The sequence below is a fragment of the Carcharhinus amblyrhynchos genome, chromosome 31 (genome assembly GCF_965287045.1).
Source record: "Carcharhinus amblyrhynchos chromosome 31, sCarAmb.v2.hapA, whole genome shotgun sequence".
In the NCBI taxonomy this organism is placed as follows: domain Eukaryota; kingdom Metazoa; phylum Chordata; class Chondrichthyes; order Carcharhiniformes; family Carcharhinidae; genus Carcharhinus; species Carcharhinus amblyrhynchos.
In genome coordinates, this window is record NC_137354.1 from 10906063 (window position 1) to 10933032 (window position 26970).

The window sequence follows — 26970 nt, forward strand, 5'->3', positions numbered from 1 at the left end:
CATTCAGGGTACATGGGCATTGCTGGCTGGTCAGCATTTATTGCCTATCCCCAGTTGCCCCAGTGCAGTTGAGAGTCAACCACATTGCTGTGGGTCCCTAAAGGACATTAATGAATGGTTTCACAGTCATCAGTCCACCATCTGCCATGGTGGGATTCGAACCAAGGTCTGCAGAGCGTTAGCTGAGTTTCTGGATTAATAAACTAGCAATAATACCACTAGCCCATCACCTCCCCATGTTACAAGCCACATTTGGGATATTGCGTAAAGTTTTAGTCACCACACTACCAGATGGATGTGGAGGCTTTGGAGAGGGTACAGTAAAGGTTTATCAGGATATTGCTTTGTTTGAAGGATATTAACTATGAGGAGAGATTGGATAAACTTGGCTTGTTCTCACTTGAACGACAGAGGCTGAGGGGTGACTTGAAAGCAGTTTACAGAATTATGAGGATATGGATATAATGGATAGTCAGAGTTTTTCTTCCCAGGGTGGAAATGTCAAGTACACAGGGACATAGGTAAAAAGGAGAAAGTTTAAAGGCGATGTGAGAGGCAAGTTTTTATGCACAGAGGGTGTTAAGTGCCTGGAATGTGCTACCAGAGGAGGTGGTAGAAGCAGATACAATAGCAACGTTTAAGAGGCATCTTGTCAGATACTTACATAGGGAGGGAATAGAGAGATAGGAACCACATAGAGGCAAAAGATCTTTAGGTTAGAAGGCATCATGTGTCGCTGCAAGCTTGATGGGCTGAAGGACCTGTTCGTTTGCTGTACTGTTCTCTGTTCCTATACAGGGTCTCCAGTGCTTTCTGTTTCATGAGTAACAGGAAGCAAAGCTGATTGCCAGGAATGGCTGGTGTGAAGGAGCCATCCATGTCTTTGTCACAACTCAAATAAAAGAGATTAAGCTGACAGGCCATGTATTATTCCTCTTTCATTTCAACAGGAACACATGCTCCAGTATGAATTACAAAGAGAGATATGAGTCTGGATGGCTCGCTAGCCATTATCTACGTCTCTGTCTCAGATACACCAAAATTGACTTCCCTGGCGGACCTGTACATTTCTGCAGTAATAGCTGGACCATGAAAATAGAAAACCAGATCTTGGATCAAAGCCAATCTGGCTCATCTCAGAATGAAATGAACAATACAACAGGCAGTCTTAACAGCCCTGAGTGAGTGAATCAGACAAAGGAGTCTAGGACGAGGACACTGTAATAAGTCTGTGGATGTAGAGATGCTGGCGTTGGACTGGGGTAAACACAGTAAGAAGTCTCACAACACCAGGTTAAAGTCCAACCAGTTTGATGTAGAGATGGTTGGACTCTAATCTGGTATTGTGAGACTTCTTAATAAGTCAGCGGAGGCAGAGATCCATTCACCCAAACCCCTTTATTTACAAACTCTAACAGCAGTACACAGAGTGCTAGCAGTCTACCTCTGGGGGTGTCAGAGGAACTGACTCTCCCCATTAGGTACAAGGCAAAGACTCCCTAATTGGCCCCTCAATAGAGTCCTTAATCAGGGACATCTTTTTGCATCCAATCAAATAAACAAAATCAACTTAACTTAGGGGATCCTTGATCAGGGAGCTCATACTCCAATAGGCCAACCTCAATGGTCTGATTGAAGTCATTACAGGCAACCAGCCTAGAGTCAGACCTTACAGGAATAAGGTTAGGAAAGATTTTGACATGCAAAGAGTAGAGGAAATTTGGAACTTGATTCCACAAATGATGCCATGTCAGCCCTTCATTCTAAATCCAAGATTGATAGATTTTTGTTATCCAAAGCTAGTTAGGGGGCAACCATGGTGTTAGGTTACAAATCTCATTCAGAAGTGAAACAGGCTCGAGGGGCTGAATGGCCTCCTCCTGATATGTTTCCAGTGCTGATACATAGGTGCCTGCTGAAAAGTGTGTGTGCGTGTGTGTGCGCGTGTGTGCGTGCACGCGCGGTTAGAGGGAGGAGGTGTAACGATCAAGTCAGTTCATTCGCTGTCAATGCTCACTCACAAATGATGGCCACTTGCACAAAACAGGATGAAGCAGATACAGGGAATGACATAGTAAGGGGCCAATAACTTGAAAAAAACAAGGAGGGGGGAGGGGTAAAGGATTGGTGAGAACTTGGGACAATAATGCCATTCCATCACTGAGAAAGACTAAGAATCTCTGACGTGTTTGGCAATATTCTGTCTCATCAAGTCCCTACAGTACAGGGAGAGGCCATTTGGCCCATCGAGTCTGCACCAACTACAATCCCACACAAGCCCTACACTCATATCCCTACATATTTACCCACTAATCCCTTTAACCTACACATCTCAGGACAGTAAGGGGCAATTTTAGCACAGACAATCAACCTAACCCGCATATCTTTGGACTGTGGAAGGAAACTGGAGCACGTGGAGGAAACCCACACAGACACGAGGAGAATGTGCAAACTCCACACAGACAGTGATCCGAGCCAGGAATTGAACCCAGGTCCCTGGAACTGTGCTACCGTGCTGTCTCATTTACTTTCATCAACACGTGGATTGAAAGAATGCCTTTTCTCTTGCCTTTTCTATTTTCTCCCTTTCTTTTGGATTCTCTTTTACTGTGGGGGACAAAGTAGGCCATTCTGCCCTTCAAGTGTGTTCAGTTCAATCACAGCTAACCTGTGCCTTAGCTCCATCCATCTGCCTTAGAATGGCTGCTGTCACATCACATCAAAATAAAGATGACAAGCTTCATAAAGAAACACATTCAAAGGAGCACAGAGATGAGCAATGTTTTGACAACACAGCAAGCAAACTAGAATGATACTTTCTGAAAATTAAGCGCTCTTTACAACAGATGTTTATTATGTGGGTGTGACCAGCAACCTGACTGCTTACAAGATTGATATTTCATCTATAAAAATCGATAAGGAGTAATATTTAACCGAGAGTAATTGACAGGCCTGTAATCGTATCCAAGAGTTCAGGTGGCATTCAGAACCACGAGAGTGACAGGCCAGAGGTTTGTGAATTCAACAATGTTATTGTCTGATAGAGACTGGATTACAGATTTGGAATAATATCTTAGTTGCGTTTTTCCTGATGATCTCAACTATAAATGGTAACACTACACATCCAGGCCAGATTGGAAATGATTAGGTATTTACCCCATCAATCATTCCTGCAAAACACTCTGCAGTAAGTGGCTGAGAACAGTTTTAGGCTCAAAATTTATAGATATCATAGAATTCTACAGTGCAGGAGGCCATTCAGCCCATCTGCACTGACCACAATCTCACCCAGGCCTTATTCCCATAACCCCGTGCATTTACCCTAGCTAGACCCCCTGACATAAAGGGGAAATTTAGCATGGCCAATCCACTTAACCCGCACATCTTTGGACTCTGGGAGGAAACCGGAGCACCCGGAGGCAACCCACACAGGGAGAACATGTAAACTCCACACAGACAGTGACCCCAAGACGGGAATTGAACCCTGTGAAGAGAGGAGTTTGTGGCATAGTGTAATGCCACTGCAATAGTGAACCAGAGTCCCAGACTAACACTCTGAAGACATGGGTTCAAATCCCACCACGGCAGCTGGTGAAAATGTCAATTCAATTCATAAAATCTGGAATCGAAAGCTAACTTCTGTAAAGGTGACTATTAAACTATCACAAATTCTCAAAGAAAGACTTTGCCAGTGATGCCTACAACCCATGAAAGAATAAAGACAATATAGCAATCTGGGATTGTACAGTGTGATTTTGATTGAATGATGTCGCATTGACTTGTGATATTATTACCACAGCTTTAAGGAGAAGCCATTTGTAGATGATTGACAATGATTATGAGCACTGTCCATTTTACAAATTAATGTTGGGTGGATAAATGTGGACGGCACAGTGGTTAGCACTGCTGCCTCACAGTGCCAGGGACCCAGATTAGATTCCCAGCTTGGGTCACTGTCTGTGTGGAGTCTGCACATTCTCCCCATATCTGTGTGGGTTTCTTCCTACAGTCTGAAAGACGTGCTGGTTAGATGCGTTGACCCGAAAGATGCTGGAGTGTGACGACTAGGAGAATTTCACAGTAACTTCATTGCAGCACTAATGTAACCCTTACTTGTGACTAATAAATAAACTCTACTTTTTAAAATCGTTCTGTTAACACATTCTGATATGCTACTCTCAGCACCTTCTATACCCTTCACACTGCCATTAATACCTATCCCTGTCTACATTAATGGGAACAAAGTAGAAAGGGTCGAGATCTTCAAGTTTTTAAGTGTCCAGATCACCAACAACCTGTCCTGGTCCCCCCATGCAGAAACTATGGTTAAGAAAGCCACCAACGCCTCTACCTTTTTAGAAGACTAAGGATATTTGTCATGTCAGCTATGACTCTCACCAACTTTTACAGATGCACCATAGAAAGCATTCTTTCTGGTTGGATCACAGCTTGGTATGGCTCCTGCTCTGCACAAGAGCACGTGGAATTACAAAAGGTCATAGTGTAGCCAAATCCATCTCACAAACCAGCCTCCCGTCCATGGTCTATGTCTACACTTCCCACTGCCTTGGCAAAGCAACCAGCAAAATTAAGGATGCCACGCACCCCGGACATTCTCTCTTCCACCTTCTTCCATTGGGAAAAAGATACAAAAGTCTAAGATCACATACCAATTGACTCAAGGACAGTTTCTTCCCAGCTGCTTTCAGACTTTTGAATGGACTTACCTCGCATTAAGTTGATCTTTCTCTACACCCTAGCTATGACTGTAACACTACATTCTGCACTCTCTTGTCTCCTTCTCTATGAACAGTATGTTTTGTCTGTGTAGCGCGCAAGAAACAATACTTTTCACTGTATGTTAGTACATGCAACATTAACAAATCAAATCAAAAATCAAACACTTCCTCTGTCTTGTGGCCTACACATTTTTGTTGCAACCTCTTTTAGCTCTCATTGATCACTGTCTTTCTACCATGCTCTCTCCCCCCCATACAGTACATGATCCATCACATCTCTCCCTCTCTTTAACATGGAAGAAGAATCACACGCTATCAAAACATTAATCTGTTTCTCTCTCCACAGGTCCTGCCAGACCTGCTGAGTTTGTTACCAGCACTTTCTGTTTCTATTACAAGGTTTAAAACGTGAGTGAAGGGGTCCTAAGATAAGTGAAAAGCTGTACAGAGCACCAAGCCCCGACATTTGGTCCAGAACCTATGATGAGTTCAAACTGGGGTAATAGCCTGGGTTAAGAAAAAGATAAATAGCTTGCAAAGACTGTGTGAAACTGGAGACAATGTGTGTGGAGTTTGAGTTAGGAAAGTAGCAGAGGCACCTCATGGTTGAACACAATGGGTAGAGTTTTCTTCTTGGCATAACTCCAACAGGGCAGAGACAAATTTGCCCAGCTCCACCTCTCGGCTGTAGTTCAGTGAGAGAGGACCATTGATTCAGTCTCATTTCCACAGAGAAGGAGACCTGTCAGTCAACCCAGTCTGTATCAGCTCTCTGTAGAGTTACCCTGTCACCCTATGGATCTCCTCCATTTTTACATAGAAACTGGAGGCAGGAGGAAGCCGCTTGTCCCTTCCAGCCTGTTCTGTTATTCACCTTGATCGTGGCTGAACATCAAATTTATAATCCTGATCCTGCCTTTGCCCCATGTCCCTTGATCCCAAGAGCTATATCTATTCCTGGAATCACACAATATTTTGGCCTCAACAACTTTCTGTGGGAATGAATTCCACACAGTCACTCCCTCTGGGTGAAGAAATTTCTCCTCACCTCAGTTCTAAAAGATTTACCCCTTATCCTCAAACTATGACCCCTAGTTCTGGACATCCCCGCCATTGGGAACATTCTTTCTGAATCTACCCTGTCTAACTCTGCAGAATTTTATAAGTTTCTAAGAGATCCCCTCTCACTCTGCTAAACCCCAATGACTGTAATCCTAACCAATGTAGTCTCTCCTCATGTGACAGACCTTTTTATTCCCATATTCTTTTCTGTGATGTGGGCATTGCTGACAAGGCTGGCATTTAATGCCCATCCCTCTTGAAATGAATGGCTTGTTGTGCCATTTTAGGCAGCAGTTGGTTAAGATTCAAGCACACTGTTATGGGTGTAGGCCAGGCCAGACCAGGCTAGTAAGCTTGGCAGATTTCCTTCCCTAAAGGACATAGTGACCTAGATGGGCTTTAATGACAATCAATAATAGTCACCCTTATAGAATCTAGCTTTATATTCCAGATTTTATTTACAATTTAAATTCTGGTCAGATTTGAACTTGTGTTCCTGGAGCATTCATTAACCCTGGTCCATCAGCATAATGACCATGCCACCATCTATCCCCATAGCCCTGCAAGTTTATCTCCTTCAAGTTTCCTTTTGGAATTATTTGCTTCTAATCCCAGCACCCTAATCGGTAGGGAGCTCCAGGTAATTATCACTTGCTGCTTCAAAAAGGTCTTTCTCATTTCCCCCCTAAAACCATCTGTGTCCCTGAGTCCTTGTACTATCTGCAATGGGACCAGCCTTTCTCTCTGTCCTAATCTTGCGCACCTCTATCAAACCTCCCCTCAATCTCCTTTCCTCCAAGGATATTATTAAACTAGAAAGAGTGCAGAAAAGATTTACTCGGATGCTACCGGGACTTGATGGTTTGAGTTATAAGGAGAAGCTGGATAGACTGGGACTCTTTTCCCTGGAGCTAGGAGGCTTAGGGGAATCTTATAAAGGTCTACAAAATATTGAGGAGCACAGATCAGCTAGATAGTCAACAACTTTTCCCAAAAGTAGAAGAGTCTAAAACTAAAATGAGTGGGTAGAGATATAAAAGAGTCCAGAGGGGCAATTTTTCACTCAGAGGATGGTGAGTGTCTGGAACGAGCTGCTAGAGATAGTAGTAGGGGCAGGTACAATTCTGTCTTTCAAAAAAGCATTTGAGTTTAAGAGCTGTGGGGTTATGCTACAACTATACCAGACCTTGATGAGACCACATTTGGAATATTGTGTGCCGTTCTGGTCACCTCACTATAAGAAGGATGTGGAAGCATTGGAGAGAGTGCAGACGAGATTTATCAGGATGCTGCCTGGTTTGGAGGGTAGGGCTTATGAGGAAAGGTTGAGGGAGCTGGGGCTTTTCTCTTTAGAGCGGAAGAGGATGAGAGGCGACTTAATAGAGGTTTATAAGATGATGAGGGGGATAGATAGAGTGGACATGCAGAGACTATTTCCTCAGGTGGATGTAGGGGGCATAACTTTAAGGTTCAAGGTGGGAGATATAGGAGGGATGCCCGAGGTAGATTCTTTACTCAGAGAGTGATTGGGATGTGGAATGCACTGCCTGCTGTGATAGTGGAGTCGGACACATTAGGAACTTTCAAGCGGTTATTGGATAGGCACATGGAGCACACCAGAATGATAGGGAATGGGATAGACTGATCTTGGTTTTGGACAAAGCTCCGCAAAACATTAAGGGCCGAAGGACCTGTACTGTGCTGTACTGTTCTATGTTCATTTAGACAGTTACATGGGTAAGATGAGTATAGAGGGATTTGGGCCAAGTGGGCAATTGGGATTAGCTTAGTGGTAAAAACTGGGCAGCATGGACAAGTTGGGCTGAAGGGCCTGTTTCCATGGTGTAAACCTCTGAGTCTAAGGAGAACACCCCAGTTTCTCCACTCTAACCCCTGTGGCTAAATACCTTCATCTCTGGAATCATCCTGGTGAATCTCTGCACCGTCTTCAGGACTTCACATCCTTCCTGAAGTGTGGTCAGCTCTCGTGCCTCTGAGTCCGAGGCCGGAATTGGACTGGCATTCTCCATTGGCCTCGGGTGGGATCGTTCGAACCTCGGGCAGACATGCCGGTAAAATTCCACCCAGAACGTTCCCAAACTCAAAACCCCAAGACTCATTCCAGAGGCTGAGCTTTCACTGCAGCGCAGAGAGACAGCTGCACCTCCGAAGGCAAAATCTTTCAGGGAACCATCAAACGGAGGTCCCATCTTCCCTCCCAGGGGGATGTAAAAGATCCTGTGACATGATTCCAAAGAAAAGCAGGGAAGTTGCAGCTAGATAGTGTTTAACCCCTCAATCAACATTACAAAAACAGATAACCAGATCATGCCCCCATTGCTGTGTGTGGGTGCTTGCTGTGCACTGCTGCTTTTGCTACATTAGAAGCTAGACTACACATCAAAATGGCACTTAATTGGCTGCAAAGCACTTTGGGGGAATGTCCTGAAGTTGTGAAAGGCGCTATACAAATGTAATTTCCCTTCTGCCTTCCATGATATCCGGGAGTTCTCGCAGATTGCACAATCTGAATTTCCACCCATAGGGCGGGATTTTCCAGCTGCGCTCACCCCAAGACTGGAAAATCCCGCTCGAGGTCAGCGGGCCTGTGCATGATCCACATCATGGCCTTACGCTTCCCGTGGCAGGCGAGGCAGGAAAATTCCGCCCAGCAAAGTAGGATAACCTCAACCCGGAAAATCAGATAGAGTCAGGGCCTGGCCATTTTGCAGAAGGGATTGTGTCCCCATTGGTCATGTATCCAGTAGGGGATTCTGCCAAACGCAGACATTCCCAGTCCACCTTACACACCCTACTGCAGGCTTTTGTTCATCCTCATGTGGCACAATGCCAAGGGGGAATGCGCCCGCTTTGCCCTCACTTTTAGCTGGTTTAACAATGATCAAAATGACATGAGGTCAGACACATTCTCTGCCACGGGGTGCCAGTGGTTAGCACTGCTGTCTCCAGCGCCAGGGACCCGGGTTCACTTCCTGGCTTGGGTCACTGTCTATATGGAATCTGCACATTCTCCCCATGTCTGCGTGGGTCCCCTCTGGGTGCTCCAGTTTCCTCCCACAGTCTGAAAGATGTGCGGGTTAGGTGGATTGGCCAAGCTTAGCATCGGGGGACTAGCTAAGGACTTTATATCAGGGGGACTAGCATGGGGTTGTGGGGATCGGACCTGGGTGGGATTATGGTCAGTGCAGGCTCGATGGGCAGAATGGCCTCCTTCTGCACTGTAGGATTCTATTGTTGAACTGCACTTGCAATCTGTAACCAAAAGAGAAAATGCTGGAAAATCTCAGCAGGTCTGGCAGCATCTGTAAGGAGAGAAAAGAGCTGATGTTTCGAGTCCAGATGACGCTTTGTCAAAGCAACCAATAAGCTTGTGTAACCAGATAAGACATGCATGTGAACACCAGTGACACAAAGTAAACAGCACCTTGCTCGTTAATGTTAGAAGGCAGATGTAAAAGAGGCTAGTACAAAGTTAACCAGGGTAAATCACTTCAGACGCTGCAATAGTAGGGCATCTGGTAGATGCTGTTCTGCTATGATTGCAGTTTCTTCAATTCTCAGTAGTTGAACATCTTAGCTTAGATGCTATTTTCTATTTGTTCAGCAGTATATAATCCCCGCACCGCACAATCTTTTGGCATTTGGTCAGGTAGAAAATGGTGCGGTGAACTTTCTTTTACACTGGTTATTTTCAGAGCTAATTAAGGTCCTTTAGGATACACTGAGCATTTTTTGTTGTAGTTGGCGTCCTCACAAAGCATTGCGGAGATTTCTTAATATACATACACACACACACAGGCCACAAGCACATTATGCATCAAGAAGAAAACGTGTTTGCATTATTCATTAAATAGAGATCAATTTTTACTTACATTTCAAAGTCTGCAAAAGCAGCATTTGCCATGTTTTAGTTAACATAAATTGAATTCAGTTTGCACAGAAATCACTCATTTTTATGAAGACACTCCTACTCCAATGCACACACTTCCAACCACCATTCAGCAGGACTTAAAGACACTTTATTCCCTGATAGTATATCACCCTTCAATTAGGAAGCTCGGCATATGATCACCATTGCATTGGGGAGTGCGGGTGGAATTGTCTCCCACTCCCTGGTACAGTGGAGACCACAGTAAGAAGTCTCACAACACCAGGTTAGAGTCCAACCAGTTTATTTGATAATAAACCCACAAGCTTTCCTAAACGGTGTCCCTTCGTCAGGTGTGTGGAAGGTGCGTTTCCGAAAGCTTGTGAGATTACTATCAAATAAACTGGTTCGACTCTAACCTGGTGTTGTGAGACTTCTTACTGTGTTTACTCCAGTCCAACGCCAGCATCTCTACACAGTGGAGCCCTACAGTCCCCTGGTGGCACATTGGAGACTCTGCACATGATCCGGGAACAAAAACAGACTCGGCGAGGAAAACAATTCCATTCCCTGACACGCTGTTTTCCTCAATCCTTTGCATTGAAGCAGAACAATTGTCAAATTGGTCCCACTGCAACTTCAAGGAAATTACTGAGCCTGACAGTTAATTTCTTCACAGATTAGCATCAGATATATTTTACCAGTTTCTGCTATCAGACTGCTGACAAGAGAAGTCATTACTTAATCCTGATTCTCTCAGCCCTGTCCCCTCCCTGTATTATGTACAGAACACACATAAGAGACAAGAGTGTCATTGTGAACTTCCAAGACTCTGATTATAATTCCTAATTAGTGCAAAGATAAAATTAAGCAATTACTGCAAGTGTGGTGATGGAATAATGTGATATCAGCAATTTAGATTTATAGCCTTATTACGACAGATATTATTTAAATATTACCCTAGAGTGAAGGAAGTCTATTGTCCACCACTGAATAAGCCATTTTACATTGCAGCCCATGACAACTGATTTCACTATGAGATGTTTCATGGTATATAAATTAATGATCAACTTTTTAAAAATGCACAATGTAATACTTATATATATACATATATATATGCTGTAGAGTTTTATAAACATTGCATATTTCCTAAAAAAAACCTCTCTCTACAGTGTCGCTTACACGATGGTGTCTACATAATTAATAACCCAATTTCACGACTTAATATGGTTCTCTCTCTCTCTCTCACACACACACACACCCCCTCCACAGGGAGGCATGCAGGCAATGTTCCAGAAACTGGGCTGAGTGGCTGGTTCGGCTGAAGGGTGGGAGTAGGGTTTTGTGCAGTCAGCTTTCTTTACAGTGATGGCAAGATGTCGATTAAAGATCTTTTGGAAAAGCTGGCACCTTATGTTTACTGGTGTGAAGAATAAAAATTAAGGATGAACCGTGAGGTTATAGGCTTTGTGCCCAATTAAAACAGCTCCGGTTAAGGCCAGAATGGTGACTGCAATTCCACACACGGATGTTTCTTACAACATTATAGTTTGAGCTGCAGAGGTCTATTTTGTTGTTGATAACACGCAGCTATAATTACCGCGGTTTAAGCCTTTCCTTCCATGTGCAGTGAGAAACCAGCAGAAATAAAGCCCAGATTGTTTACCAAGGATGAGCAATTGCATCTCTGGAGGAATAATGGCTCGCGTTGTTAAAACAACATCGTAAATATGTTCAAAATATGTTTACAATTTCATGACAGATAAGCCGTTCTTATGGTGATGAGAATTAAGTACAGGTAAGGAGTGGAATTTACTAATAGAAATGCCAGGCATGGTGGCACAGTGGTTAGCACTGCTGTCTCACAGCGCCAGGACCCGTTTTCGCATTCCCAGTTTGGGTCACTACCTGTGCGGAGTCTGCACACTCTACCCATGTCTGTGTGGGTTTCCTCCAGGTGCTCCGGTTTCCTCCCACATCCAAAGATGTGTGGGTTAGGTGGATTGGCCATGCTAAATTGACCCTTAGTGTCAGGGGGATTAGCAGGGTAAATACCTAGGGTTACAGCAATAGGGTCTGGGTGGGATTGTGATCGGTGCAGACTCGATGGGCCAAATGGCATCCTTCTGCGCTGTATGATTCTATGGTACATAGACAGGTTAAGTGAGGGCAATGAGATGATAGTGGTTAGCGGACTAATAATCCAGAGGCCCAGGCTAACGATCTGTACAACTGGGTTCAAATCCCACCACGGCAGCTGGTGGGTCTTAAATTAAGTTCATAAAATTGGAAATTGAAAGCTAGTCTTAGTAATCATGACCCATGAACCATCATCAATGGTCAGAAATACCCTTTTGTCTCACTAATTTCCTTTAGGGAAGGAAATCTGTCATCTGTACCTGTCACAGCTTACATGTGATTCCAGATCCAAAGCAACCTGGCTGCCTCTTAACTACCTTCTGAAATGGTACATTCTGAAATCAGCAACAAATGCAAGTCTTGCCTGTGACGCCCACAGTGCATGAAAGAATAAAGAAAACAAAATGGAGAAAATAATAGCAGATTGAGTTCAGTGTGGGGAGATGCATAGTCATTCAATTTGGATCCAAAAATGTAGGGATCCTATAATTCTGTGAAATTTAGACAATAGGCCAGCTTACTATCCAGCTTAGAAACATACTCTAGAGACGGATCAAATTGTTACATCTAGCCGGTTCCGTTTAGCCAGATTTACACCAGGCAACAGAACATTCAATGTTCCCCACCGTCAACCACGTAATCATCTCTGAAAGGCAGAAACAGATTATTTAAAAATACCCCAGGCCAGCCTGGAGAAGGAAAGCATTCTAAGAAATCCCTCTCCAATCTTAAAAATGACCAAGAACAGATTCCAGGAGGCAAATGGCCACATAGTACATCACGCAATATCTCATCGATCTTTAAAACCCTCTCCAATATCTTACCCAGCCCTGCCTTTGGATGTTTGCAGAATATTAATCCCCACCCCATAAGCCAGCAACAGACCCCAAACCATCATGACCTGCTGTGAAAAGGAACACCTTCTGACAACCACCCACACATTTATTTTCAGCCGGAGCAGACACGAATGGCCTTTCTATGCTGCAACTTTCCTGTGGTTCTATATCCCCTCGTTCTCAGTAATTTAAGCAATTCAAAGAATTTGTCCATAGGCATTATCCCTTTATCATTGTAAAAATTTAAAGGAAGAAATGTTAGCCTGTTAATAAGCACTAATATTGAATCAATCAAATGGCATGGTGGCACAGCAGTTAGCGCTGCTGCCTCATAGCGCCAGTGACCTGCGGTTGATTTCTGGTTTGGGTCACTGTCTGTGCGGAATCTGCACATTGTCCCCATGTCTGCATGGGTTTCCTCCGGGTGCTCCAGTTTCCTCCCACAGTCTGAAAAACGTGTTGGTTAGGTGCTTTGACCATGCTAAATTCTGCCTCAGTGTACCCAAACAGTAAGAAGTCTCACAACACCAGGTTAAAGTCCAACAGGTTTCTTTGGAATCATGAGCTTTTGGATCGCTGCTCCGACATCAGGTGGGTGGAGAGGTGGGTTTGCTTCACATATATAGACATTGAGATAATTGCAAGATAATGGAATGCAACGCCTCGAAATGGTAAAATCCCGCCTGAAGTCAATGGATCTTTCCATGGTACGCCTCTTGCCAACTACCAATCCCATGGGCAAACAGCAATGGTGCTGCTGCTCTTTTTATTCCTGTTGATATATGGCCAAACTGAAGTGGTGGCAAAAGAAAGCAAAATAAAAGTATTGGATTTTATCAGTGATGGTGCCAGAATTGGAGATGAATTGCTGTTTAGATGGTGAAAATGGCAGTGTGCAGGTACAACGTCTGTCGTAGGTAAAATGTTAGAATCCGTCATCAAGGAGGAAATAGCGAGGCATCTTGAGGGGAATTGCTTGATAGAGCAGACGCAGCACGGTTTCGTTAAAGGGAAGTCGTGTCTGACAAATTTACTGGAGTTCTATGAGGATGTGTCTAGGGCGGTGGACAGAGGAGAGCCGGTGGATGTGGTCTTTCTGGATTTTCAGAAGGCGTTTGACAAGGTACCTCACAAGAGGTTATTGCAGAAGGTCAGGGGACATGGAGTTGGGGGTAGGGTGTTAGCGTGGATAGAGGATTGGTTGTCAAATAGGAGGCAGAGAGTGGGGGTCAATGGGTGCTATTCGGATTGGCGGAGGGTGACTAGTGGAGTGCCCCAGGGGTTGGTGCTGGGGCCTCAGCTATTTACCATTTATATAGATGATCTGGAGGAGGGAACCGAGTGTATGGTGTCGAAATTTGCTGATGACACCAAGATTGGTGGAACGTCAAATTGTGTGGAGGGTGTGGAGAGTCTACAGAAGGATCTAAATAGGCTGGGCGAATGGGCCAGGAACTGGCAAATGGAATTTAACATTGGCAAGTGCGAGGTGGTCCACTTTGGTAGGAATAATGGTAGGGAGGATTATTACTTACGTGGCGAAAAACTGCAGCAGGCGACAGTGCAGAGGGACCTCGGGGTCCTTGTGCATGAGTCGCAAAAACCCAGCTTGCAGGTGCAGCAGGTGGTCAGGAAGGCGAATGGGATGCTGGCCTTCATAGCGAGGGGGATTGAATATAAAAGTAGGGAGGTCTTGCTGCAGCTGTATAGGGCATTGGTGAGGCCGCAGCTGGAGTACTGTGTGCAGTTTTGGGCGCTGCACCTGCGCAAGGATATTTTGGCCTTGGAGGGAGTGCAGAGGAGGTTTACTAGGCTGATGCCGGAGTTGAGGGGGTTGAGCTATGAGGAGAGGCTGAATAAACTAGGCTTGTAGTCGTTAGAGTTTAGAAGAATGAGGGGAGATCTCATTGAGACATATAAGATGATGAATGGGATGGATAGGATAGAGGTGGAGAGACTCTTCCCGCTCAGAAAGGATAGTAGGACTAGGGGGCACAGCCTCAAGATAAAGGGGGGGCGGTTTAGAACGGAGCTGAGGAGGAACTTCTTCACTCAAAGGGTGGTGAATCTCTGGAATTCTCTGCCCGTTGAAGTGGTGGAGGCTACCTCGCTAAATATTTTGAAGACGCGGGTTGATGGGTTTTTGATAAGAGAGGGGATTAAGGGTTATGGGGAGAGGGCGGGAATGTGGAACTGAGCCACGACAGATCAGCCATGATCTTATTGAATGGCGGGGCAGGCTCGAAGGGCTAGATGGCCTACTCCTGCTCCTATTTCTTATGTTCTAAGTCTTTACAGATAATCAAGTCTTTACAGGTACAGACAGTGCGAGTGGAGAGAGGGATAATCTCAGGTTAAAGAGGTGTGAATCGTCTTCAGGTAAGCGTTCTCCAAGGGGGCCTTCAAAACACATGACAATGCAGAATTGCCAAGCAGAAATGATAGCCAAGTTCCGCACACATGAGGACAGCCCATGTCACATTAAGTGTAACCGCCACCATTTGGCCTGGGCTTGTAAAATCTCTAACTGTCCTGGCTTGAGAGAATTCACACATCTCTGTCTATACATGCCATGTTTGTGAACTCCCCCTCCACTCACCTGATGAAGGAGCAGTGCTCCGAAAGCTTGTGTACCCAAACAGTTATTGGATGGCAACGAGGGAGTTTCACAGTAACTTCACTGCAGTGTTAATGTAAGCCTCTTTTTGACACTAGTAAATTAAAAAAAAGAACTTATTTGACTCCAATGTAATACCTGAACATCAGCGCTGAATAAAATACAAACAAATGAATTAAAATGGTTTAGTTTATTCTCATTGCTTACATCTTTCAATGCAACAAGTTCTTCTTTTACGCTGAATTTGCCAATTATGTGAGCCACATGTTAATCTATGGTTACTCAGCGACGTCAACAGAATGAGTAATTCCACAGAAAACAATTTATTTCTTGCACGTTATCCAGCTAAAATCAATGCACAAAGCAATGTCATGCAATTTCCCTCCCTCTGGTCGACCAACTAGTCATACTGCTTGACCGCTGACCTTTACATCTGTCACGCTCACGAACAGGTTGGTGTGCTTTGCTTATCCTGCGTTGCTCTGGGATAATCTGTATATTTACACAACTGACAGAACTGCCTAATGATGAACAAAGTAATACACATTAGGACTGCCAAGTTAACGAGGCAGTAAGTGGCTCCCTCACATTGCGGAAACAACTTAGCCTGTGGCCTTGTCATTTACGGGCAACGCAAAGAGGTTGCTGCCCAGGAAACCTGCCAGTTATGATGCAATTTAATAACTGTTCATTGGCTTTCTTACGCACGATATATGCCCTTTAAAATACCGGTGAAAGGATGATAGAAGATCTTCGAGTGAATGACGTAACCTTGGCAGATTTTAATGGCAAGACAAGTTGGTAATTGGTTGAGGGGTCGGAGTCATTGAGTTAAATGGAATGTACTGTGATTGGCTGGATGTGGTGCTCCCCCCAGGGAATCGACTTTCATCATATTTATCTGTGACATGACTGCACGAATCGAGTAATACATCCCAGTTTGCAAATGACACTAGGTTAGGAAAAACAACAGTGGCACAGTGGTTAGCGCAGCTGCCTCACAGTGCCAGGGATCCAGGTTCAATTCCAGCCTCGGGTCAGTGTCTGTGTGGAGTCGGCACATTCTCCCCATGTCTGCGTGGGTTTCCTCCAGGTGCCCCGGTTTCCTCCCGCAGTCCAAAGATGCGTGCATTAGGTTGATTGGCCATGCTAAATTGATCCTTAGTGTCGGGGGATTAGCAGGATAAATACATGCGGTTACGGGAATAGGGCCTGGATGGGGTTGTGGTCAGTGCAGACTCGATGGGCCAAATGGCCTCCTTCTGTGCTGTATGATTCTATGATACATAGACAGGTTAAGTGAGAGCAATGAGACAATAGTGATTAGTGGGCTAGTAATCCAGGAGCCCAGCCTAATGCTCTGGCCAACAGACACCAGGAGAACATGCAAACAGTGACCCAAGACTAGGATTCGAACCTGGATCCCTGACGCTGTGAGGCAGCGGTGCTAACCACTGTGCCACCATGCACAGAAGGGACATAGTCATTACATTAGAAGTAGATGAGTGACGATTTCTGGGATGAGGGGTGTATCTTATGAGGAAAGGTTGGACAGGCTGGTCCTGTATCCATTGGAGCTTAGAATGAGAGGTGATTTTATTGAAACAAATAAGATCCTGAATAGACTTGATTTGGTAGCTGCTGAGAGGATCCTGTGTGGGAGAGACGAGAACTAGGAGATACAATTTAAACGTAAGCAGTTTCCCAATTAAGATGGAGATGAAGAAAAATCTTTTCTCTCAGATCTTGAGTTTGTGGAATTCTCTTCTTCAGAGAACAGTAGAGGCCAGATTTTTGCACATTGTTAAAGCAGAGGTAGATACATTCTTGATTAACAAGGAAGTCAAAGAGTATCAGGACAAGGTATATTTGATCAGTCATGATTTTATTACATGGTGTAGCAGGCTTGATGGGCCAACTGGCCTACTCCTGCTCCTAACTCATTTGGAAAAGCCGATGAACAGGTATAAAAAGATACCAAGAAGATTAATTACATGTTGGCCTTTTCCCTCAAGAAGGCTGAAATACCGAGGAGAGGAAGCGATCCGTCAGTTTTCAGTCAGACCCCACCCAGAATCCTATTACGAACAGCACATCAGGAAGGGTATATTGGACTAGGAGGGAATAAAATGCAGATTCATCAGAATAATACAAATACTTGAGGGTTAAGTTATGAGGTCAGGCTGCAGAGCATTCACTTAAGTTTAGAACTTGAGGAGTGACCTGATCAAAGCATTTAAACAAGAAAGGGATTGAATAGGGGAGGAACAGAGAAACTCTCTCTTGTGTTGGGGGAATCCAGCGAAGGGTCGCAAGCCCAAAATTAGAGCGGGGCTACTCAAGAGTGGGTTCAGGAAGCACTTGTTCATAGCGAATGATGGTGAACATTAAGAAGGTGCTTGGTAGCTTGAAAAATTCAAGACAGATGGTCACAATTTTCATGAATAAAAATATTAAGGAATATAGTGAGTAAATAGAGTTGGGTTTACCAATCAGCTAACTGAATGATGGAATGGGCTGAAAGGGGCTGAATGGCCTCCTCCTGTTCCCATCAAATTGAAACAGTTTGTTTGAAAGAATCACTCTTGATGCTACTTTTGAAAGGATTATGAACACACCTGTACATTGCCCCTTTATTGTATCGGTAAGCATCATCATGCCAAGTGTTTTGACAACACAACGTAGCTGCATATTGTGAGGAATCTATTGCAGGACTTCAGAAAATTACCTTCAAGTGTTTATGATTTCTATATACTTTCTAATTTTGATTTGATTTATTATTGTCTATTAGTATAGAATGAAAAATATTGTTTCTTGCATGCTATACAAAGCATACCATTCATAAAGAAGGAAACAAGAGGGCGCAGAACATAGTGTTACATTCATAGCTAGGGTGTAGAGAAAGATCAACTTAATGCAAGGTAGGTCCATTCAAAAGTCTGATGGCAGCAGGGAAGAAGCTGTTCTTGAATCGTTTGGTACGTGATCTCAGATTTTTGTCTCTTTTTCCCAACGGAAGAAGGTGAAAGAGAGAATGTCCAGGGTGCATGGGGTCCTTAATTATATTGGATGCTTTTCCAAGGCAGCAGGAAGTGTAGATAGAGTCAACGGATGGGAGGCTGGTTTGAGTGATGGACTGGGCTTCATTCATGACTCTTTGTATTTTATTGCAATCTTGGGCAGAGCAGGAGACATACCAAGCTGTGACATAACCGGAATGAATGTTTTCTATGGTGCATCTGTGGAAGCTGTGAGCGATGTGGGGGGACATACCCAATTTCTCTCCTGAGAAAGTAGAGACATTGGTGGCTTTTTTTAACCATAGCGTCAACATGGATGGACCAGGACAGGTTGTTGGTGATCTGGACACCTAAAAACTTGAAGCTCTCAACCATTTCTACTTCGTCCCCTTTGCTGGAGACAGAGACATGTTCTCCAGTGTGCTTCCTGAAGTTGATGACTATCGACTATCGTTTTGTTGACATTGAGGGAGGGGTTATTGTCATCGTACTAGTTCACCAGATTCTCTAATTCTTTCCTGTACTCCATCTTGTCATTGTTGAAAATCAAACTTGAAAATCGAGTTGGAGGGGAATTTGGCCACACAGTCATAAAGAGTATAGTAGGGGGCTGAGGACACAGCCTCGTGGGGTTGAGGATGATTGTGGAGGTGGTGTTGCCTGTCCTTACTGATTGTGGTCTGTGAGTTATAGAGTGACAGAGGGAGGAGCCGAGGCCCAGGGCACGGAGTTTGGAGACGGGTTTCGTAGGAATAATGGTGTTGAAGGCTGAGCTGTAGTCAATAGGAGTCCAACTTAGGTGCCCTTGTTACCTAGGGTTCCAGGGTTGAGTGCAGGGTCAGGGATATGGTGTCTGCTGTGGACCTGTTGAGACGGTAGGCGAACTGTAGTGGATCCAGACAGTCTGGGAGGCTGGAATTGATTTGTGCCATGCCTAACCTTTTGAAGCACTTCATAATGATGGATATCAGAGTCAGTGGGCAGTAGTCACTAAGGCACGCTGCCTGGCTTTGCTTTGGTACTGGGATGACAGTCCAACTTGGATGATCCTGTGGGAGGATCCTACTTGTATCTTCAACTTCTTACTCATAACAACTTAAAAATAGCTCGACTGAAATGTTCTTACTGGAAATGATCGTTTTAGAAAGCAGGAGTTAACACAACAGATCTATTGAAAAGCTATTAACTGGAGCTGTAATTACAGTCTACATTTACAGAGAGAAATTAACAGAGACCATTTCTCTCGTGAAGCATTCCTTTAGTAGAGCCTCAGAAAGATAAAAGAGTTTCCATTTATACACGACTTTTCAAATCTTCAGAATGTGCAGACTGCTTCCCAGCCACTCCACTCTCACGTGCAGCGAATGTAGTTATGTAGGAAAATGCAGCAGCCAGTTTGTGCACAGCAACTAGAATCACAGAATCCCCACAGTGCAGGAGGAGGCCATCTATGGGGAGGCGATGGCCTAGTGGCATTATCGCTAGACTATTAATCCATAAACTCAGCTAATATTCTGGGGACCCAGGATCGAATCCCGCCATGGCAGATGGTGGAATTTGAATTCAAAAAAATCTGGAATTAAGAATCCACTGATGACCGCGAAACCATTGTCGGAAAAATCCATCTGGTTCACTATGATGCCCTTCAAGGAAGGAAATCTGCCATCATTACCTGGTCTAACCTACATGTTACTCCAGAGCCACAGCAATGTGGTTGACTCTCAACTGCCCTCTGAACAAAGGCAACTAGGGATGGGCAATAAATGCCGGCAAACTAGCGACATCCCATGCCCCATGAATGAATAGATAAAAGTTTAGACAATCGAGCCTATACTGACAACATCCCACCCAGGCCCTATCACTGTAACCCTGTGTATTTACCCTTTAAGTCCCCCGACACTAAAGGGCAATTTTAGCATTGCTAATCAACCTAACCCGCACATCATAGGCTGAATAGTTTAAAGTTTATTTATTAGTGTCACAAGTAAGGCTTACATTAACACTGCAATGAAGTCACTGTGAAAATCTCCTAGTTGTCACACTCCAGCGCCCGTTCGGGTCAATGCACCTAACCAGCACGCCTTTCGGATGGTGGGAGGAAACCAGAGCAACTGGAGGAAACCCACACAGGGACAGGGAGAATGTACAGACTCCACACAGACAGTGATCCAAACCAGGAATTGAACCGCGGTCTCTGGCACTGTGAGGCAGCAGTGTTAACCCACTGTGCCACCATGTCTCCCTGTAGCTGGTGGCTTTCCTTATTGGATGAGCACCAGGATATTGAATGAACTCCCCTGCAGAATCAAATGGGGCCTCAGTTTAATGCTGAATCTAAAATACTGCAGGTCCCGGCAATGCGGTACTCCATCGGAACGGTACTGAAGTATCAGCTTTTTGATGTTCAGGTCTGGTTGGGATTTGAGCCCTTCTGGCACAACAACAAGCCCTCGGCCACTGACTCATACTGAAGCAGGTCAGTAAACAAACTTTATCGCCCTGGGGTCCAAACACAACATCCATCCCAATACCTCAGAAGCCTACAAACACCATCAACTCCATCAATATTTCCCTTCCCTTTTCACAGAATAAAAGTCTCAAGGGCAACTAGGGATGGACAATAAATGCTGGCCAGCCAGCGACGCCCATGAATTTTCCCAAGGAAAATTCCCATGAATGAATTTTCCCAAGGAGAGATTGGATTCTATCACTCTGATGACCTGGTCGACTAATCAATGCTGTCCAAACACTTCCAAATCTCAATAGTCTATAATGTCAACTCACTCTGACAGGCGGCTGATGTTGTAAACTTATTGGCATTCTCTCCAACCGTTATTCGTGTCTTAATTAGGCTTACATTAACACTTCAACGAAGTTATTGTGAAAATCCCCTAGTCGCCACACTCTGGCGCCTGTCCCGGTCAATGCACCCAACTAGTCTTTATGGACTGAGGGAGGAAACCAGAGTATCCGGAGGAAACTCACGCAGACACGGAGAGAATGTGCAGACTCCGCACAGACAGTGAGCCAAACCGGGAATTGAACCCGGGTCCCTGGCACCGTGAGGCGGCAGTGTTAATCACCGTGCCCACTGCGCCACCTTCACAAACTGGACAGAGACCCATATCATTCTGTTTAGTCTTAAACGGACACGCTTGTTAAAACCAGCACCCAATCACGAAGCTTTGTGCTTTTACCTAGGCTATATTATGTCATGTTTTTTGACGGTGTGTTGCAGTGAAACCTGTGCACTGCTTTGCTACAGGCTCCACCTGCTGGTCCCACAGCAAGGCTCCTGTTGCCTCATATTAACAGCTGGTGTTGACAAAGGCATTCAAATTCAAATATCAGGATATCCTAGGGTTTCCAACCCGCCAGCAAATAAATATTCATCACTGCTGCAAGCAACCCAGGAGAAAAACCTCAAAGTCTGTTTTTCTTCCAGTTTCTTCAGCCATTTTCAATTCTTAGGGATGTGGGGGCGGATGTGGGGAAAGGAAGAGTCACTTGCTGTTTTTAACAAGAGTGTCTGTTTAAGACTAAACAGAATGGTTTGGCCTCTGTCCATTTCGTGAAGAGTGGCCCAGTGGTTGCCTCATAGTGCCAGGGATCCAGGTTCGATTCCTGGCTCAGGTCACTGTCTGTGTGGGGTTTGCACATTCTCCCCATGCCTGTGTGGGTTTCCTCCAGGTGCTCCGGTTTCCTCCCACCGCCTAGAATACGTGCAAAACGGAATTGGCAATCCCTGGTACCAACCTGTTGTCTTTTATCTTTGGAGAGAAAGTTCTGAGCGCAGGGCAGCGAAGACAAATCAAGATCAGGCTGGGCCATTGCTTCAGGAACCTGCGATTGCTCAATCCTGACTGCTACCCCAGTCTCTCTGGAACAACCCCCCTTTCTCTGTCAATAGTCAATATTTGTCTCCAGTAAGCTACCAGTTTTGCAATACACTCCATTTCAAAGGCTTGAAAATGAAACTATTATATCAGCAATAACCAGCAAAGGAACAGTTTGTGATCATTGGAGCAGCGTTCCAGCTTTTAAAATAAATCACTTCGCCCAGAGGATCCACTTCAACTATCAGCTAGTCTTCATTGGCTTCTCAGAACCTTCAAGCCTTGCCAGGTGACTGTGGACGGTCCAGTTGCCGGATGCAGTAACAGTTATCCAGGTTCCTGGGAAGCTGCCAGGACCAATTGTCCTATATAAGCTCACTGTTCAAACGGCTATCTCATATTCCCAAACACATCTCATCTCTTTCTTGGCTCCCAATTGCCTTGGCGCAACCCTAGAGCATGCAAAACATTGCTTTATCTCAGCAGCGCTTTCAGGTGCACGGGAGTCTTTGATTTTGTTTTCCAAGATTGAGATTGTGACACTCTCGCATCCTCTCAGAAATGTAACGGGAGCAGTTACAAATGCTGTGCTCAAGATAACAGAATGGAGGCTGGATCTACTCCGGACTCCACAGATCCAGCCCACCATCTATAAGGCACATAAGAACATAAGAACATAAGAAATAGGAGCAGGAGTAGGCCATCTAGCCCTTCGAGCCTGCCCCGCCATTCAATAAGATCATGGCTGATCTGTTGTGGCTCAGTTCCACTTTCCCGCCCTCTCCCCATAACCCTTAATCCCCTCTCTTATCAAGAACCCATCAACCCGCTTCTTAAAAATATTTAGCGAGGCAGCCTCCACCACTTCAACGGGCAGAGAATTCCAGAGATTCACCACCCTTTGAGTGAAGAAGTTCCTCCTCAACTCCGTTCTAAACCGCCTCCCCTTTATCTTGAGGCTGTGCCCCCTAGTCCTACTGTCTTTTTTGAGCGGGAAGAGTCTCTCCACCTCTATCCTATCCATCCCATTCATCATCTTATACGTCTCAATGAGATCTCCCCTCATTCTTCTAAACTCTAACGAGTACAAGCCCAGTTTATTCAGCCTCTCCTCATAGCTCAATCCCCTCAACTCCGGTATCAGCCTAGTAAACCTCCTCTGCACTCCCTCCAGGGCCAAAATATCCCTGCGCAGGTGCGGCGCCCAAAACTGCACACAGTACTCCAGCTGCGGCCTCACCAATGCCCTATACAGCAAGTCAGGGGAGCCATGGAATACTCCCCACTGGCTTGGGTGGAAGTTTAACATCATCCAGTACAAAGCAGCCCACTTGATTGCTGCCCCTTGCACAAACATTCGCTCTGTCCACCACTGACGAACATTGGCAGCGTTGTGTATCATCTAAAAGATGCACTGCAGCAACTCACGAGGTTCCTAAGGCAGCGCCTTCCAAGCCCACGACCATTACCACTGAGAAGAACAAGGGCAGCAGATGCTTGGGAACACCATCACCTGGAGGTTCCCCTCTAAGGGTGGCACAGTGGTTAGCACTGATGCCTCACAGTGCCAGGGACCTGTGTTCGATTGAAGCCTTGGGTTATTGTACAGAGTCTGCACATTCTCCCCATGTCTGCGTGGGTTTCCTCCAGATGCTCTGGTTTCCTCCCATAGTCTAAAAGAAGCGCTGGTTAGGTGCATTGGTCGTGCTAAATTCTCCTTCAGTATACCTGAACAGGCGCTGGAGTGGGGCGACTAGGGGATTTTCACAGTAACTTCATTGCAGTGTTAATGTAAACCTCTTTGTGACACTAATTAAACAAATTAAAAAGTCACTCATCATCCTGACTTGGAAATACATCATCATCCCTTCACTATCGCTGGGTCAAAATCCTGGAACTCCCTCCCTAACAGCACCATGAGTGTACCTACACCTCAGGTACTGCAGCAGTTCAGGAAAATGACTCACCACGTCCTGCTCAAAGACAAGTGGCGATGGGCAATGAATGCTGGCGTTGCCAGCGATGCCCACATCCTGTAAGTGAATTGTTAAAAATGAGGGAACAGGAACAAATACTGACCTTACTAGCGACACTCACATTCCATGAATGAGTTTTAAAAATTAGTCAGTCTGGCTCAGTTAATAACCTCCTTTAAGCAGGTTGCTGCGTTTTTATTTCCACTTACAAACAAGTGTATGAATGAGGAGCAGGAGTAGGCCATTCAGCCCCTCGATCCTGCTAAGCCATTCAACAAGATCATGGATGATCTGATCGTAACCTCAATTCCACTTTCCTGCCTACCGCCATCCCTCCCCAATAACCTTTCACCCTGTGGTCATCAAGAATCTATCTATCCCTGCCTTATAAATATTCAAAAACTTCCATCCCCTTTTGTGAAAGAGAGTTCCAAATACTTGCTACCCTGTTTAAGAAAGAAATTCTCTTCATCTCTGTCTTAAATGGGCAACCCCTTATTTTTAAACAGTTACCCGTAGTTCCTGATACTTTGACAAGAGGGAATATCCTCTCCACAGGATCTTAATGCTGCAATCTCACCGCCGTTCACATTGGTGGACCCCCACCACTGGGTTCCCAGCAGCGAGGGGTCAATTCAATAGGAAACCTGTTGGCATAGCCATAAAAACCTGCCGCCTGGGCACAGTTCACTGCTTCCGATTACCGCAAAACACACCACAGAGGAGGAAAATTGCACCCCATATGTTTTAATCAACACCGTCCTTTATCCTCTAAGTGCCTGTGCATGCAATCCTACCCTATCCAACTTTTCCTCCTAAGACAATCCACCCATTCCAGGTATTAGTTTGATAAACCTCCTCTGAATTGCTTCTAATGCATTTATATCCTTCCTTAGGTGGGGAGACCAACACTGTACACAATATTCCAGATTCGATCTGACCAATGCCCTATTTAACTGAAGCATAACTTCCCTACTTTTCAAACAATTCCTCTCACAATTCAGGACGATGTTCCATTAGCTTTCCTAACTACTTCCTGCACCTGTAAACTAACCTTTGCAGTTCTTGCACAAGGACACCCAGATCCTTCTGTGCCTCAGAACTCTGTAATCTCTCACCATTTAGATAATACTGATGGAATTCTCCGGCCACGCTGATCTAAAAGCCTAAAATTCCCACTCGACCATCAATGGCGTTTCATATTCCTGCAAGCTGCCCACTAAACTCCCAGTGGCAGGAGGATGGGAGAATTCCGGCCTATGTGTTTCTTTGTTCTTCCTGCCAAAATGGACAATTCCACATTTTCCCACCTTATACTCCAGTTGCCAGATTTTTGCCCACTAACTGTGTCCTTCTGCAGCTTCCTCATGTCCTCTTTATACCTTACTTTCCTACCTATCTTTGTGTCTCCAGCAAATTTAGCAGCCATGCCATCCAAGTCAGTTATATAAGTTGTAAAGAGTTGAGTGCCCAGCAGTGAACCCTGTGGCACACCACTCGTTACATCTTGTCAACCTAAAATGACCCATTCATGCCCATTTTCTGTTTGCTGTTAGTTCACCAATCTTCTATCCATGCTAATATGTTATCCCCTATACCACGAGCTGTCATTTTTTGCGATAACCTTTGATGCGACACCTTATCAAAGTGAACCGCACCCAGGCAGCAGAATTTTATGGTTGTGCCTTCTGGAATTGACTGGATTTTCAGAATAACTTCATTGCAGTGATAATGTAAACCTACTTGTGACACTCATAAATAAACTTAAAAAAAAAACTCATTGGAATAGATAATTATTAAAGTTAAAATTTATTTATTAGTCACAAGTAGGCTTACATTAACACTGAAGTTAAGTTACTGTGAAAATCCCCAAGTCGCCACACTTTGGCGCCTGCTTGGGTGCACTGAGGGAGAATTTAGCATGTCCAATGCATCTAACTAGCACATCTTTTGGATTGTGGGAGGAAACCAGAGTATCCGGAGGAAACCCACACAGGCACAGGGAGAATGTACAAACTCCACACATACAGTGACCCAAGCCGGGGAAATCGAACCCAGGTCTGTGAGGCGCTGTGAGGCAGCAGTGTTAACCACTGTGCCACCCACATGATGTGATAGATCTAACTGCAGCAACATGACTGCAGCATGACATAGATTGAATATTAAAGAGTACATGACATTTAGGAAGGACAAGGTGCCAGGAGTAGGTGGAGGGGTGGCTCTGTTAATTAAGGACGGTACTAACACAAGAGAGAGAAGGATGACCTGAGTTTAGGATACCATAAAATAGAAACAGTTTGGGTAGAGACGAAAAATGATAAAGGCAAGAAGTTACTTGTGGGAGTAGTTTACAACAGATGAACTGACAACAAATGCCTCCAGTAAACCACACTGCTGGGGATCTGAGGTCACACATAGGCCAGATCAGGTAAGGATGGCAGATTTCCTTTCGAAAGGGACATAATGAACGAGATTTGTATTTTTTAGAAAAACAACCATTTTATAGTAATTAATTCCAAATTTTTATTGAATTCAGATTTCTGCTGCAGTGGGATTTGAATTCCAGACCTCAGAGCATTACCCAGTGGAAGTTCCAGGCCAGTGGCAATACCACTAGGCCACCATTTCTTTCCATCTGTATCAGTTACGATTCTATTAGGTTCACTGGAATCTTGCCATCACTTATCTCCCAGGGCACTTTGAATTCACTTCCCAAACACTTCCCAGTAGCTACTTAAACAATGAAACAGTACATATAACAGAGGGGAGAGCAATAATAAATGGAAAAGGGGAGGAAAGAAAAGAAAATGGCATTGACACATCATACAGCCAATTAAATATGTTTGAGTATAGTTA

The 26970-nt window shown here is 44.7% G+C and overlaps 1 protein-coding gene across 1 annotated transcript in view; it reads right to left on the reverse strand.

The window, feature by feature from the left end:
- Positions 1 to 231: 231 nt before the first annotated feature.
- Positions 232 to 26970, reverse strand: part of rps24 (ribosomal protein S24) — a 49886-nt gene continuing 23147 nt past the window's right edge. Inside the window, exon 6 of the mRNA XM_080215870.1 lies at positions 232 to 242. The gene's annotated coding sequence lies outside the window, so the exon portion shown is untranslated. The remainder of the gene's footprint in view (positions 243 to 26970) is intronic.